The following is a 15,691-nucleotide window of genomic DNA, read 5'->3' on the forward strand; positions in this document are numbered from 1 at the left end:
TCGTCACCAGGTCCCTATATTCCGCTTGCTTCAAGCTCAGATCATGCAGTGAGGCCGCTGTAACCTCCCCCTCCAGAGCCACCTCTAAAGCCGCGATCTCATCCTCAACCTGCATAACCTCGCCATCTCTCCGTCGCTTGGCGGCCACTACCAAGGAGAGGGCCTCCCCCCTCAACACGGTCTTAAATGCTTCCCACAACGACACAGCCGAGTCAACGGAGCCCTGATTGTCCTTAAAATAGTGATCAACTGTCTTCAGCAGCGCACTGCGCATCTTGGGATCACGGAAGTACCAGGGGTTTATAGGAGCAACCCTGCCCCCTCCCTCACGGCCGACATCCAGCCGGACCCACACTGGCGAATGATCAGATATGCCCCGCGCCATATGCCTAGCCTCAGATACCAATGAGGCATGCGCAGCCAGAGTGAGCAGATAATCAATCCGAGAGAGACTACCATGCGCCCCGGAGTGGAAGGTATATTGGCTCTGTGTGGGGTGCCGGAGCCTCCAGCAGTCTACCAAACCAAATGTATCTATAAAATCTGGAAGCCACTTCTGAGCCCCCCCGGTGTCCCTGGGCGGGTACCTATCCAGCAACCCAGAGCCGACAGCATTAAAGTCTCCCCCCACCACTAGCATACCCTCCGGGAGGTCCAACAAGGCCCTGCCCAGATCTGCAAACGTGGAGGCCTGCAGGGCAGGAGGGACATAAACCGAGACCAACACCAACGTTCTTCCCTCCCATCTCCCCGCCACCGCCACAAACCTCCCCCTATCATCAACAATGGTGGAGTCCACCTCGAAAGGTAGTGAAGCTCTAACTAGGATACCCACACCCCTGGAGCCTGAGGAGAATCCCGAGTGGGCGATGAATTTGTAACCTTTTCTATTAAGAGCATGGCAAGTATTACCTATAAGGTGTGTCTCCTGCAGTAGGGCCACATCCGGCAAAGACCGTTTCAAGAACTGCAAGACTATCCCCCACTTAATACGATCTCCCAAGCCATTGACATTCCAGCTAATAATATTGAAGCCCCTACCCCCCATCCCCACACACAAAGAGGCCCGCCCCACACCCGAAGTGCCACCAGTAAACAACCCTGACAACCATTACTACGCCTTGCAAAAACAAACCCCCCAACAACAACCCCAAAATCCCAACTCCACCCCCCACCCTGCACCCCTGCTGCAGCTTACAAAGCCCCCCCAACTTGCAGTGTGCCTGTCGCCCTACCATAACGCAAAACTACAAAAAGTACCCTGAGGGAGGAAAGAGCTCCCATCGTCCTCCCGCAACCCTCCGTATTACTGCAATCAGCTCAAGTCATTGTCCAGAACCAAAGCAAGTCAGACTGGCCCCAGAGGCATCAACCCTGCCCATCCCAGTCACCCTCCACGTCTGTGGCAACATCCCCGCCAGTCCGTCGTCGGGGCAAAGCGTCCAACCAGTCTCCGGCCATAGCAGGCGACTCAAAGAAGAAAGTCCGGTCCTCATACACCACACGTAATCTGGCAGGGAAAAGCATAGCATACTTCAAGTCTCGCTCCCGAAGACGTCTCTTCACCCCCAGGAAACTCTGCCTTTGCTTTTGCACCAGCTGGGTGAAGTCAGGATAGAAACTCACTGATGCGTTCTGATAAGGGACCGGGCCCGTCACCCGCGATGCTTGCAGGATAGCGTCCCGATCTCGGAAGTGAAAGAGCCGGGCGACAATCGGTCTCGGAGGGGCTCCCGGCCTGGGCCTCCCGCCAGGAACTCTGTGAGCCCGCTCGACTGCAAAAAAAAATTCCAAGGCCCTTAGGCTTCAGGTGGTTAAGCACCAAGTCCTCCACGAGCAGATCTGCGGAGATCTCGTCCGAGGATTCCGGGACCCCAGTAATGCGCACGTTGTTGCGCCTGGCCCGGCCCTCAAAGTCCTCCAGCCGGCGGGCGGAGAGGTCGTTCTCGGCCCGCAGCTTACGAACTTCGGTCTGAAGTTCCGAGACATCATCAGCGAGGCCTGTGGTCTTGAGATCAAGGGATTTAACCCGCTCATTAGTTTTGCCCAAGTCCGCGCGGATCAGGTTGACATCCACCAAGATAGTATCCACTTTATGCGCCAGGGCATCAAACTGTCTCCCAATCGAGGCCTGCATCCCCTCGAGCGCACCCATGACATCCTGCAACGAGAGCTCCGAGGTCGGGGATGAGGCAGCCTTCTGTACGTCCAGCGACTGGCCCGATCCACCAGGCGATCCCTTCTGCTGGGCATAACGATCCATATTGTTGGATTGGGTATAGGCTCCCAACCTGGTAGCCTTGGGTTTCAGCCTATCCACCTCTGCTTTACCCGACATGTCTGGCACCGAGCAACCCGGTGCAAGGAGACGACCCTCTCACAGTCAGAGGGAACAGGAGAAGCCAGATCTGCAGTAACCAGGCAGAGTAGGGCGCAAGGCGTCCAGAGGATAATAAAGCATCTGAAGGCACTCCCGGGCCAAGGCAAACAAAGGGCGAGAAAGTGAAAGTGAAAGTACGGCGTTCTCCGTCCGCCAGTTCACACCTCGCCAGGCCGCTGTTGTTCAATTAGAGGCCGGGCATCCTGCCAACGCCAGCCCCTGGCATCCCTCGGAGATAGGCCTCAATCTTCCGCCATGCACAACTCCGGTTCCCGGCGGGCGATCCGAGCCCGGGCAGCATCAATCGCCCCAGCAATGAGTCATCTGCAAGATGCCGTGCATATAAAACAGGATTTAGGACAGGATAATTGACGGAGGGCGCGTGGGTCCCGGGAGCTCAAAGCTCACGCGGCCATCTTGGTCAAGCGCTAGGCTCCTCCCCCCTGGAAACATTTTCAAATTCTCCCATGCGGGAAAAGTCTCAAAGCAAATGTATGGGAACGAATATCCGTGGTCCTAAATGTAGCAGTTCGTTGAAACAGGTTGGGTTCGATAGTTCATATTCTCACTTGCAATATTTGCTTCACGTTCAGGGGTATTGGCACCTCGCCCAGGGTAGTCTTCATGGGCATGGTCTGACAGGTCACACAAAGGACACGAATGAAGTCAGTGCAGGCGCCTTCCTCCATTGTTCAAATGATGAAGTAATGTACTTTAGTTAGGTTTCAGTCGGCGGCCATCTTTTGGTAGGCTAGAATAGTCAACTTTAAGCAAAGAAACACAAAATCGTAATTAATACATAGAAATGATTAAAACAGTGTTATTCCCTTGCTAATACCCTTATGTGTATGCATTTATCTAGCCATATGCAACATTCAAAGCAGTTAATGCTGGTTTATTTAAGCGCAAATCACAATAACATTACTCAAGCAACATTTATGGTTTTAATATGCATACAAACTTAGTTCACCTATTATTTTAACCATGCAAATGCATTCCCACGTGTATTCTCCCTGTTAATAAGGTTGGTTTAGTACTTTCACATCTCACTATTAATTATTATAATTATTCATTAGTTATTTTAATATAAACATAAAGAAATGGATTGGGTGTATAAAAAGAAAACATTTTACCCGCTCCATCACTTCCACCACTCCTTTCAAACACATAAAACGGAATGTTAAAAGGCTGAGCCACCAACAGCAATATCGCTATTGTCTGTGTGTCAACTTTTCTCATCCAGTGGCAGAGAGAATATGCTGCTCACTAAAGTTATACAAACTATGTCTCTTTGAAAGCAACTCTTATTTCCAGGTTTGCCAGAAACACCGACTAGTGGCGTGAATAAAAAGAGTGCCTGATTAATTACTCGCTTTTTGCAGTTGGGCCTTCACCAATCATGAGAACCAGAAATCTGAGGCACTTCCCATAAGTAGGTGAGCTTGGACCATCATAAGTAACAATAAAGTGGATAACTCTGGAGGTAATGCACTTGCTTGAAAGATCTGTGTACATTCTAATCAAAGGTTTAACTCACCATAATATTGCTTAGAGGATCAATGTGTCTGCTGAAAAGCACAGAATGTAACATGTAAATCACAGATTAGTTGTTTATGAAGATAGCTTAATTGATAACTGTTGTTGTTGCATAGACCCTTGTTGTGTTACCTGCAGGTCAAAAGTTAACATCCCTGTATTATAGCTTAGTGAGTTATGAACCTGCAGCAAGGACCTGACTGCAAACAAGAAGGCATATATTTAGAACTTGCTGTTTTTTTTCTCAATCTTTTCTTATTTTAAAGTTGCTAAAAAAAGAAAAGGTTACTTTGGATAGTAATAAACACTTATTAGTAAGTGCCATATATATAGTTATTTGTGAGATAACTAATGGACTGATACATCCCACATTCTAACATTAACTCTGGAGGTAATGCACTTGCTTGAAAGATCTGTGTACATTCTAATCAAAGGTTTAACTCACCATAATATTGCTTAGAGGATCAATGTGTCTGCTGAAAAGCACAGAATGTAACATGTAAATCACAGATTAGTTGTTTATGAAGATAGCTTAATTGATAACTGTTTTTGTTGCATGGAGCCTTGTTGTGTTACCTGCAGGTCAAAAGTTAACATCCCTGTATTATAGCTTAGTGAGTTATGAACCTGCAGCAAGGACCTGACTGCAAACAAGAAGGCATATATTTAGAACTTGCTGTTTTTTTCTCAATCTTTTCTTATTTTAAAGTTGCTAAAAAAAGAAAAGGTTACTTTGGATAGTAATAAACACTTATTAGTAAGTGCCATATATATAGTTATTTGTGAGATAACTAATGGACTGATACATCCCACATTCTAACAATGCATGCAGATTTCGTGCATACAACCTTGGCACGGTCAAAAAGCTAACCCCGCCCCTTGTTCCGCCTTAGCACCGCCCTTGTGTCCGCCCTAAACTCCGCCCACGGCTCCTTTTGGTGAGTACCTGCACTTATTTTATTCCATTTAAAGCACTGATAGTGACCAGCCGAAGTGAAGCATGAATCAACAAAGCATGCCCTGGCAAGCAAGGAGCTGGGGCACTGAATAAACTGTATGGCAGGACCAGTCGCAAGACCGACTTGAGGCCTCTTAGTCTTAAAGGCTCTCACTGCAGAGGAAAATCTGAAGCCAGATATCCTATGGAAACAAATGGGAGAAGGACTCGAGGAAAACAATTATTACTTCAATAATTAGAAACACATTAAGTAGCAGGCGCTATGATATCAGTTGTGCTTTTTATGTAATCTGCAGATAGAAAAACAATTTAGAGGTGAATAACTGCAAATCAAAAAGAAGAGGTAAAAAAGTATTATACGCTCAAATACTCGAGCAATTAAAACAAAAATCCAAGTTCTCCTATTTGGTAAAGGGGACTATGTTTCCCTCGCGTCACAGTGGTGTTTTTTCAGTGTCTATGGTGTGTGTCTTTGGCACTTCCCTGTACATGGAGCACCTTTTGTCCCTTTTCTGTGTTTATAGCCGCTCTGCGCTCTTCAGGTCTCGTCTTTTCCGAATTCTTTCCGGTGCCAGCTCGGCTGTTGGAAGGGGGCTAGAAATGTTCTGTTAGATTCCAAGAGGTAAGGGATGAGTTTCGGAACTCAGCTCGTAAAACAGCTATCTTCCTTGAGATAGAGATGTGTCGGTGCACAGCATATGCTTTCCAGGTTGCGACAGAGGCCGCGGATCTGCATAGCTCACAATAGGCACAAACAAGTGTTTCCAGACACGAAGTGCGGGCTCCCACACACAAAAGCGGCTTTCATTTTTTTGGTTTCTTGTGCCTGTATACGTTGCTTATGTATAACTTGATAAATCCGCATTTCGTTGGCCTACATAATGGAGAAAGTACCTTTATTGGCAGTGGTATATATTTTTTTCTAGGACGTGAAATAGTTTATCCTGTTTCTTTTCTTAATATAAGTATTTTTTTTCTTAATTTATTTCGGTGCCATTTCTGCCTTTCATGGCGAAAGAAAAATAACTTTGACTTGGGTACAGTGTCTGGCATCTCTGTGTTTTCACTTCTGTTGAAGATCACTGCTTTGAGGTATCGCAGCATACGCCCGGTGAGCGACGGTCTATGTTATGGCATACCTGACCTAAAGTGGCTGGTGGTAAACAATTCTTTATATGAAGCACCATAAGAAGAACACGGGGTATGCTTTTTATTAAAGACTATGTAGATTATATGAGAATGGCATTTATTGAGGGGCCCTTAAAGACGTACTGTTTTGTTTGGTATTTTAATGCATTGGATAATGAGATTGGGAGACCTTTTCACATATAATCTGTCATCTGGGGATGTTTGGCTTGATCTACTTACCAATAAAAAAAGCAACTGAGATAGAGAGTATATTTTCGTAGTTCTCTTAAGGGTCATTGTGCACCTCTTCTTGGAGACTGGGGTATTTGTCTTAGGATTTCCTGATATGTTCTACCTAACATCACGCCGTTATATCGATTGATCATACGCATGCCACACCTCCATGGCATGATTCGGAGTGGCAGTATATTTAAAGGAGACTTTGGCATGCTAGAACACAGCCCACTTAAGCGTAAAGGGTCCATCTCACCATTCTGCACTGTTTCTATGCTGTGCAAATGTCCTACATACATTGTGGCACATCATAACACAGGCACAGACTATATGGAGTCTAATCTGTGCTTGGGGGGATAACAGTGGTGCGCTGTGCCTGACTGAAGAATGGGTAAACCAGATCCTAATTGCGCCCGAAGAAACCCTTCAGCTGCATTCCTGGCATCCAGTGAGTTGTTGACATTGGCGACTGGCAGCATGATGGAAAATGTGTATATGAAGATTAAAGGTGGTAAGAGAATGTCCCTCCTCTTACACTCTGCCAGTGTGAAAGATTTAGGCTGCCTCTAAATCTCCTCCTCCCCCCCCCCCCCCCTCCTCCCCGAATTGACAAAAATGATCACAGGGAAGCATTGGCTGCGCTGGCTGCTGAATTTAACCCTGAAAGTAACCTTAAATTATGAAAGGTTCATTCTGAGACGAGGAAAACTGAAGCAAAGGAAGTTTGTGGAAAATGCCCATGCATGACTGCACAACCTTGCAAGCAGATGTAATTGTGCTGTTTTGAATCGGCAGAATCTCAAGCAATAAAGTAGAGCAACCCCTCAAATTAAGGAACAACGCCATAACTATTAACCAGAAACTAAAAGGATATTGCCCTGGGTAAAAAATGTCTTGCCTCCTTAAAATCCTTTAATCACACAACCACTCATATATTCATATCATCAAAAATATATATTCTAAGAACACTGTAAAAGCAACCACATACATTTCTACATTTTCTTGTTCAATATAAGTTTTTTTAAAGTCACATCTAGTCATATTTTGAAATGTTACATCATAAAACCAAATATCACAAACAATGTTAAGAAACGTTAAAATCCAGCTCATACATTAACTTTTAGACTAATACGTAGCCATCAATTAATGTCACTATACAATCGTGAATTAATTTTTCATATCCCATTGTTCAGTGCTAATGGGTTATGTCACTATTCTTCGTTGACATTTTTCGGTGGAGAAAATACTTGAAAAACACCTTCTTCAGGAGTTTTGAATCTCTTTCCCGCCCCCTCCAAATAAATGTAAGATCATAAACTGTGCGGTATAAATAGGAAATCTCCAAACAGAATTACCAACAATACATGTAAAAACACAATTTATCATTTTTTTAATAAAGCACACTTCATTCAAAACTTAATTCCACATAAGTAAACCTTTTGAGCCGAAAACAATAGCGCATTCACATTATCTAATAATTACATTCACACAGTGTTCTGAAATACATCCATTATCAGTATCACTCAATCAACTTGGATTTGTAGAGCACGGCTAATCACCTGCAAGGGTATCCAGGTGCTAGGTTATTTTTCGATCAGTTGAAAAGCCAGGTCTTTAGTCCCTTTCTGAATTCCGGGAGAGAGGATGATTTTCGAAGGTAAAAAGGGAGGTCATTCCAGGACTTGGTGGCGAGGTAGGAAAAGGAGCATCCTCCACTGTAGCTTCAGCAGATGCGGAGAATGTGACCAAAGACGGGGAAGGTAGAGTGCAGGTGTCTGGAGAGTTGGTGGAAGTTCAGGGGGTGGTTGATGTATGCAGGTACTTGGTCGTGGAGGGCCTTGTAGGCGTGTGCCAGCATCTTGAACTGACTTCTTTTCTGAATGGGGAACCAGTGGAGGTTCCTGAAGTGGGGGTGATGTGGGTCCGTTTGGGGTGGTTATGGATGAGTCTGGCAGCTGAGTTCTGTATTGTCTGGAATCTCTTCAGGAGTTGGGTGGTGATTCCTGCGTAAAGCACATTGCCGTAGTTGAGCCAACTGGTGACTTGGGCTTGAGTGATGGTTTTCCTGGTTTTGACATGCAAAAGGGTGTGGAAGCAGGCGAAGGCGACTGCGTTGATCTGATATTTCATGGTGAGTTTGCTGTCCAGGATGATGCCACGGTTGCAGGCATGCTTTTGGGTCTGAGTTTGGAAGGCCACCAGGTGTTGTTCCATGGCGAGGAGTTGTTCCCAAAGATCAGCACCTCTGTCTTGTCTATGTTGAGCTTCAGGTAGTTAATCTTCATCTAGTCGGCGACGCTCGTCATGTAGTCGCAAAAGTTGGTCCTTGCGGTGGAGGTGTCTTCTGAGAGCAAGAGGATGAGGTGTGTGTGGTCTGCGTAGGATATTACAACAATCATCAAATGTAACCATATCTTTACACATCTACCATACTTAGCTCACACAAAGTGCATCTTTTATTTTATATTCCTTGGCACTTGTTGTAGAATTAACACATCTCATCAAATCCTACGGGAAATTAAAACAGAAAAGGTGTCTGTTATATACCAAGTATCCCACCCTCATATCCCATGCTCAAAACAGTTTGGGAAAACATATTATGCTCTACCTTTTAATAGGTTTCTGTATAATTAACTCTCCAACCAGCTTTTATACTGGGTACTTACCTTGCAATATATAAAGATCGAATAAGGCTCGTTACTATCTACATTCTTTTAGGGCCGTCTAGAGGATTGCATGACTTTGTTCCTCTTCTATGAGTTAAAAATAATTTAAAAAATGTACAATTGTCACAAATCATATACATAACTTTTCTCTTGAGTTTGCAGCGAACCTTATGAGAGCTACAGTTGCATCAGCACAACCCAAGTATTGTTAATCACTTGAGGTATCTCCCTCAGAGCTAGTTCTTTGTGTATGGACACGTTTACCAATTTATATGGAGGTCACACCCTGGCATTTCTATGGAATAAATCCTTATATATACAATCTCAAGAGTAATTATTACTAATGTAGTTTCAAACTCTATATATGATATCCTTAGAGCCTGCCGTAGAGGGCTCTAGTGGCTTTTAAAGGCCTGCTCCAGCGTTTCCGAGCTGAAGGAGAGGGCCTTTAACAAGGGAGCGGGCCTTTAATGGCCAAGTAGAGCTCGCTACAGAGGGCTGTAAGGCTATTAAAACATTCCACCCCTAGAGAGCAGAATGTTCTAGTTTGTAAAACAAAGGCCTCACAGAACCCGAGGGGGTTGAAAAGCCCCTCGGGCTCTGGGAAGCCTTTGTTAAACATTGGAATGTTGATATTCCAGGATGCTACCAGCCATTGGAAGTCCAGAGCACTGCATTGTTTTCAATGGAGCGCTCAACATTACAGTGTTCTAATAAATATTAACTGTAACATATTCTCGCGTCCAGTTGGCTAAAAAACAATTATTAGCCAATGTCCCACAAATAATAGTACAGGGACCACTCTATAGGTTATGCTTATTGTGTAAAATGCTCCTCCAGTTTGCATTTGAAATAATTAAAATCACATATTGCAGAATATTATTCTCACCTCCAAAGGTCTTAAAACAATTCTTAGCCAATGCCCCACGAAAAATAATACAGGGACCATTGGATAGACAATGCTCATTGTTCCTCCAGTTTGGATCTGAAATAAGTAAAAAAACAATATTAACTCCCTTGTTACTACCACTTAAATACATCCACCCCTATGTGAGACATGTGCTGCTCACCTCTAGTTTATTCAGTGCGTTCTTCACTGATCAACAATAGACAAGGACAACAATTCTGTCCAGATCCACTGTTTTAGTCTTATTCTGTTCTATTGATTTTGGTTGTGTCTTGAACCTAAACTATGATGGAAAGGGATATCAATTGTAACTACGACCCTTACAATATCGATAAAATCATTGCATGCTTGTGCTTGGTGACCTATAGAATGCCTCATACCTGTAATGCCGTTCTTTCAGTCTTTGTCTTATCACAAATACCACAAGCATTGGCATAGCCAATAGGTCTCGCCTTTGGGACCTTATAAGTGTTTAGCCATGCAACACTTGAAGTTGTTGCACCAAGGATATTGTGTTGGATAACTAAACACTTAAGCGTGACCTATTGGCTGTGCCAATGCTTGTTGATACATACCACAATCTAGTTTTAAAGTCTTCTTAGAATTTCTCATTGTTCAAATTACTGTTTTATTTATATATATATATATATATATATATGTTTCCCTCATATTCATTGCTTGAGTTTTGCTCGCAAAAAAAAAGTGTCACTCATAGTTGTTGAAATATGAAAATGTCACACAAAGCAAGCAGTACCTGCGTAGGCGAGACCTAAAAAAGTTGTGTCATCAAATAATTCCAGTGGAACCGTATATATTCAAGACTTGCACTACTGTGAAGAGTTAGCTCTGGAAGACCCGTCACAACATTCGGAATGCAGTATTATGTACGTGCTATAAAAATACTTCTGTACAGACACACACCTTGAGAGAATGAGGAGACAAAAATGATCGCCCGCCCTTACCCAGACAGATTCCAGGCAGCTCTGCAAGCCCGTGCTCAGTCACAGGGCCGCACAGCAAGCAGTGACGTATGCAGGAGCTATGACAACAGCTTATGACCAAAGGCCAGAGGGCAGCACCGCATGTGTGCACATACACACGAAATAAGAAAATCGCTGTTAATGTAACGAGACCGCTTAAAGACAGAACAGGGTCAGACATAAAAGAGGGCTGGCACCACTACACAGAGATTTACGGGTAAAATCGTGCCATGTCGCTATCAATTCCGATAGGCGTTTAGAGGTCCAAAGACTCCAGAAGCATTTGATTGCTCACTGCAGGATCAATTTAATGCACCGGTTACTAAACATTTTCTAAATTTGATGTCAAAGCCGCATTTTTACTTGTTTTGTCCACACGGTATCTGACACGCTGCAACTACAAATGAACAATCAAGAACACATAGAAGGCGAGCAACTGCCCTACTGTGGGTAACTGCAACGTTGCCCTCCTAATCAAAATAAGGGTGGAGCCAATTTCCAAGCCCAACTCCTCTGTATAAGGCACAGAACAGAAGAGATGCCATTGAATGCCTCCAAACGCGCGTGAAGCAGCAGCTGTTTGCTCTTTTTGGAAGCACATACTCGTGCTTGTGGCGCGCGCCTGCGCGCTCCCGCAAGATGGATGCCGCCACAAGCACGAGTATGTGCTTCGAAAAAGAGCAGAACGACGGCTAAAGGTCCTCCTGTGCAGCGCATGCGCGCTGCGTAGGCAAGACCTAAAAAGGAGGATTGAGTAGATTGCTATTTATTACCCATGACTCTCTCCCTCACCTGTTCCTAATTGTTTACTGGTGAGTTTCACTGATGCAAACCGAGATATAGAACTCATGGCAATCACAATGTATGTCAGGAAGTCACTGTTTTCTAAACTTAAAGAGAGGATACCCGCATTTTATACCTTATCGTCCGCATGACCGTACACCAACAGACCAGACACCTATGATCCCCCTCCCTCAGATATTTCCTGGTACTGCCGAAGCAACAGTGAAGGACGCACCTTCTCGCATCTGGTGGCCAAAGCTTGGAATGACCTTCCCCTGCACCCTAGGACCACCTTATTGCTCCCGCAGTTCAGGAATGGACTCAAGACCTGGCTGTTCGACAGATCACTGCGAAGCAGTTACCAACTCAAGCACCTTAAGACCCTCACAAATAATTTGCTGCGCTTTATAAATCCTTGATTGATTGACTAATTAACAAACTAGGCAAGATAATCAGTCAGCTGCCAAAACCAAAAATTCACTTATGCAATGGCATATCTGAAAGATCTACCTAAAAAAACCTCAGGACTCTAGGTGTTGGATTATATATAAAAACACCCTTCTCTGTTCTAAATTATCTAATAACAGTGTCCCAAAGCGGGCGCCATCTTAACTTCAGGCAAAACCAAAATATTACATGCTCTATAGAATGGATGTGTGAAAAAAGATCCTTGAGTCAATTCAAATTACAATATAAATTAAGAATTGTGTTTTTGCCTGTATTGTTGGTAATGCTATGTTTTTGTTCTGTAAGTAGATTTCTCACATATAATGGACAGTATAAGATCATAAAAAAATTGGGTTGAAGAATATAAATTCTAAAGTCCTGAAGAAAGTGGTTTTCAAGTATTTTTTTCCACCTAAATGCGTCTGCGAAGAACAGTGATATAATCCATTGGCACTGACCAATTGTATATGAAAAATCATTTCTTGTTTTTATAGTTAAATTACTTGATAGATGTGTATTTGTCTAAAAGCTAATGCATGAGCTTTATTTGAAAGTTTCTTGATATTGTTTGTGATACTTTGTTTTTATGTGGTTTTTATGGTGTAACAGTATGCATCAGAAAATGAATTAATAGATCACCTTCATGAAAAAATGAATATTTAACAAGCAATGTTAGGAATATATGTGGCTGTTTTCACAGTGTTCTTAGAATACATCTTGATATGATTGGTGTGTGTTTGATGGAGGTGAGTATGCATTTTTTTACCCAGAGGAATATCTTTTATTTCTGGTTTTAATAGGCAGGCCAGAGCGCAAATTGTATAGGAAGTGCAATTGGTTAGTACTACAATGCCTAATTCTGTATGAGCCTAGAAGCAATAGTAACATCAGATCCCTCCTCCCCCGCCTCTGAGTTGTTACATGTGACTGCCACAGATGGAATCATCACTAGTTCTTAAGCCCATGAAAACGAAACCAACAGAAGGAGACTATGCAATCATGGAACTCCATAACCAACCCTTTGATCAGATCCCACCAGAACTAGCATTGGCATAGCCAATTGGTCTCTCCTTTGAGACCTTATAAGTGATTAGTAAAGAGATGTCCATGCCTATACATAGAGGTTTTATTTAAGCGTTAACACATTGCCATTGTTAAGAGCCTGCTGCAAATGCATACAAATTGCAACATACCAAATGCAGACAGCAGCAGGGCACATACAGATAAATCTGTCACGGACCCCACAGAAGACCCACACAGAGGTCGGGCTTATGGGAAGCGAGGGGGTTGGGTGGGAGTTCAAGACAAATTAATCAGGTGGGCCCATAGCTTGCACCAGAACCATGCTGGCCTCCTCCCAATCGCAATAGAACTAAACTAGATGGGTGCGTGTTAGCAGAAACTTTAACCCCTTCCATGCGGGGCGGATTCCCCCGCGGTGCTGAGCGCTGCTTGCGCGGGCGTGGTCATGACGGAACGGTTCCGTCATGAGCACAGCTCAACCGACGCTCATGACGGAACCGTTCCGTCATGAGCGTCGAAGGGGTTAATGGAAGCTCTTTGTATCATCCCTCCTAACCAATGTCACAAACTGATGCACGTTTTCAGCTACAGCCCTACAGGTAAAAATGCAACGGTTTCTTGTCCACCCTCTTGCCTAATACCCATGAAGCTGGCCAGTTCAATAAGGAATAGTTGCTAACATGTTCATGGATGCTGCATAAGCTTACAGAAGGATGCATCAGCCATGTCAAAAACTTTTTTGTTAAAAAGATCTTTAGTCATGCAGCACATTATTGGGCACACTGTGCTGTAAGGTTAAAACCCTTTCCATAGCCACCAGGTGTTAAAGGCAAGACCTATTGGCTTTGCCAACACTTATTTTCTCCAAAGGTCTCTCCCATGTATTTGTGTGTATGTATTGTTGCCACCTGACCGTTCGTTGTAATGGAGTGAACAGTATTTAATGCCAAGGGCGGTAACAACAATGAAAGAAATCACCAAAACTTTCACCATATCAGTACATATTTAAAAGAGCAAATCCAGTTAGAGATTATTTAGCTAATAATTAAACATACGGTAAAGACATTAAAAATACAGAGGGTCATACTTACATTTCTATTTAGGTATAATGCCCAATCCTTACAGAATCTTAAAACCAGAACAAACGGTTGGTATTTTCCTCTGGAAAAGGTGGCAACCCCTACATGGGGAGGATTAAACTAAGTCAGTGTTTTTTTTTTATGTCCTCATGTGCCGCTTTCCACCCATTCTTTCCTTGAAGCGCCCTAGGGTGTAAATCATCTCATATCTGAGGAGACTTGCTGACTAGAAAGCAGAAGGAGAAAAAGATATAACCCTTTCACCTAAACTTTCCAAAGCAAAAACCCCAAGAGATTACCAGCGACTTAATCATAGGACCAAATTTTCCATCTTCACCATGATTCGAAATTTTAAGAAGTCCCAACCCAACCCCTCACCCATAATGTTCAAAAAATAACAACCAAAATCTATGCTTCTTTTTCGGGGGTATTGCCATGTCCAGTTTACCAATAGCTCTCATAGCTCTAATCCACATCAGATCAGTAGGGGAATCCGGAGAAACCCATAGTCTGCAGATTTCCCTGCGGGCCAACAATATAGCGTAAAACACCAATTTTGTTCTGTCATCCAAGCCCTTACCTTGTAGGTCCAGTCTACCTGTAATGATACTTTCAGGGCTTACCTCAATTTTCTGCTTTAGAATGACTGACAGACAGTTACTTACAGCGTCCCAAAAAATCTTGATCGCCGGACACGTAACAAACATGTGTATGTCGTCCTCATTTAAGCTGTTGCATTTAAGGCATCTTACATTACCACCTTCTTTAAATTTTGCCAGCCGCTTTGGAGTCCAATATGCCCTGTGGAGAGTGAACAAGTGATTTCTTCTTAAATTTGCAGGTTTCACCAACTTGTAAAGTATCAACATAGTTACTTGCCATTGATCTTCTGTCGCAATCCTCGGCAAGCTCTCTCCCCAGAGAATTTCCGGCAGTCGAAAAGGGCCATCTTCCAATTCGATGATAGCCCAGTACCATGTCGCCACCTCTTTTTTAAAACAAACTTCCAATGCTAGCTTTGCCTCAAAATCATTATGGCGTCCAATAAGATGGTTTTTCCCACTGGCCCAACTTTAAATCTGAAAATATTTAAATTTGGAGAACTTTGAACCCCAGCATAGATTACATTCAGACCATGGTAACAAGATGCCATCCACGAATAAATCACCCCATTTCTGGGGTCCTTCTGCCTTTAAAGTCTTTGCCAGTAGATCGTCTGTCCAGCTTGGGGCGCCCGGAGTTTCCCAAATTGGTGCGTTTGCACTAAAGTAAGGAAGTGACCCACTTGTGGGACACCCCCGCGCCGCACGGCCACCAGCTGCTGCGTGTGCCACATCGCTTTGCCCTCTGTCTCGCTGCCTGCCTCGTTGCCGGCTGACGCCGCTGCCGTCTGTTTTGTTTTGTTTCTGTAAATCATTTGTGCTTGTTTTTCACTGTATTTTCTTCCCGTGTTAGCGTCTTGTCTAAGCATTAGTGCCTGTTGTTTTTGGTCACTTTTTGCCCGTATTTTCGTCCTCCTTCCTGCCTGCCCGCCTACCTCTCCGCCTTCCCTCCCCGCTTCCCGCCACCA

The 15,691-nt window shown here is 43.9% G+C and overlaps 1 protein-coding gene across 2 annotated transcripts in view; it reads left to right on the forward strand.

The window, feature by feature from the left end:
- The first annotated feature begins 5,366 nt into the window (after nt 1-5,366).
- NCOA4 (nuclear receptor coactivator 4) overlaps nt 5,367-15,691 on the forward strand; it is a 78,468-nt gene continuing 68,143 nt past the window's right edge. For both annotated transcript variants that reach the window (XM_085608329.1, XM_085608346.1), the window contains exon 1: nt 5,367-5,496. The gene's annotated coding sequence lies outside the window, so the exon portion shown is untranslated. The remainder of the gene's footprint in view (nt 5,497-15,691) is intronic.

Source organism: Triturus cristatus, chromosome 1_2 (assembly GCF_964204655.1).
Source record: "Triturus cristatus chromosome 1_2, aTriCri1.1, whole genome shotgun sequence".
NCBI lineage: Eukaryota > Metazoa > Chordata > Amphibia > Caudata > Salamandridae > Triturus > Triturus cristatus.